Raw genomic sequence first — 1,766 nt, 5'->3', positions numbered from 1 at the left:
GGGCATGGTGGTGCATGCCTATAGTTCCAGCTATTTGGAAGGCTGAGGCAGGATTGCCTGAGCCCAGCAGGTCAAAGTTGTGGTGGCCTTGAATGTGCCACTGCCCTCCAGCCTAGATGATAGAGTAAGACTCCAACTAAAAAAAAAATCCTGTGCTGGGGAGGCTGAGGTCAGTGGATTGCCTGAGCTCACGGGTTCGAGACCCACCTGGACAACTTGGCAAGACCTTATCTCTACAATAAATCAAAAAAAATTAGCCGGGTGTGGTAGTGCGTGTCTGTAGTTCCAGCGACTTGGAAGGCTGAGGCAGAAGGATTGCCGAGGCCAGCAGGTTGAGGCTGAGGTGGCCAGGAGCGACCTCTACACTCCAGTCTGGGCGACAGAGTAAGACTCCAACTCAAAAAACAAAAAATGAAAACCAAAAAATACAGCTGGGCTTGGTGGCTCAGCCTGTAATCCCGCGCCTTTGGGACGCTGAGGTGAGTGGATTGCCTGAGCCCGCGGGTCCAAGACCCGCCTGGGCAGGTGAGACCTCATCTCTACAATAAATCAAAAAATCAGCTGGGCGTGGTAGTGCATGCCTGTAATTCCGGCTACTCGGAAGGCTGAGGCGGAAGGATTGCCGGAGCCCAGCAGGTCGAGGCTGCGGTGGCCGGGAGTGGCCACTGCACTCCAGTCTAGGCGACAGAGTGAGACTCCAACTCAAAAGCAAAACAAAACAAAACAAAAAATACAAAAAATGAGTGAAAGATCTGAACAGACATTTTACCAAAGAAGGTATATGGGTGGGAAATATACAGTAGACAAAAGGCTGCTGGGCATGGTGACTCATGCCTGTAATCCCAGCACTTTGGGAAGCAGAGGCAAGAAAATTGCCTGAGCCCAGAGGTTCGAGACCAGTCTGGGCAACTTGGTGAGACCACGTGTGTACAATAAAAAAAAAAAATTAGCTGGACAGGTGGAGTGTGCCTGTAGTTTCTGCTACTGGAAGGCTGAGGTGGATGGATCACTTGAGCCCAGCAGGTCGAGGCTGTGGTGGTCATGAGCGTGCCACTGCACTCCAGCCTAGGTGACAAAGTGAGTCTTCTACTCCAAAAAAAAAAAAAAGAAGAAGAAAAAAAGAGGCTTATCATCATTTGTCACTAGGAAATGCAAATTGTAACAACAATGTAATACTACTACACTACCAGAATTGTTAAAATTTTAAAAACTGATGATCAAATGCTAGAAATAATATATAGTAACAGAAATTCTTATTCACTGCTGATGAGAATGCAAAATATTAAAGCCACTTTGGGCCGGGCTCGGTGGGTCAGCCTGTAATCCCAGAGCTTTGGGAGGCCGAGGTGAATGAATTGCCTGAGCCCGCGGGTTTGAGACCCGTCCGGGCAACTTGGCGAGATGTCATCTCTACAATAAATCAAAAATTAGCCAGGTGTGGTAGCACAGGCCTGTAGTTCAGCTACTTGGAAGGCTGAGGCGGACGGATCGCTGGAGCCCAGTGAGTCGAGGTTGCAGTGGCTGAGAGCGTGCCACTGCACTCCAGTCTGGGCGACGGTGTGAAACTCCAACTCAAAAAAAAAAAAGCCACTTTGTAAGATCATTCGGAAGTTTCTTACAAAGCTAAGCATAGTCTTACCATCACTCCTTGATATTTACTCAAGTGAATTTATAGCTTAGGTCCACATAAAAACCTGTATGTGAGCGTTTAGAACAGCTTTAAATATAATCACTAAAAACTGTAAACAACCAAGACTTCTTTCTTT

At 47.5% G+C, this 1,766-nt stretch overlaps 1 protein-coding gene across 1 annotated transcript in view; it reads left to right on the top strand.

Annotated features, from left to right (window-relative positions):
- The window catches only part of LOC103274287 (MHC class I polypeptide-related sequence A), a 42,601-nt gene that overhangs the window by 7,062 nt on the left and 33,773 nt on the right, over positions 1-1,766 (top strand).

Source organism: Carlito syrichta, unplaced genomic scaffold (genome assembly GCF_000164805.1).
Source record: "Carlito syrichta isolate Samal-C Ts95f unplaced genomic scaffold, Tarsius_syrichta-2.0.1 Scaffold314703, whole genome shotgun sequence".
NCBI lineage: Eukaryota > Metazoa > Chordata > Mammalia > Primates > Tarsiidae > Carlito > Carlito syrichta.
The sequence above is the reverse complement of the archived record's forward strand: the minus strand, read 5'-3'. Positions and strand labels throughout refer to the sequence as shown.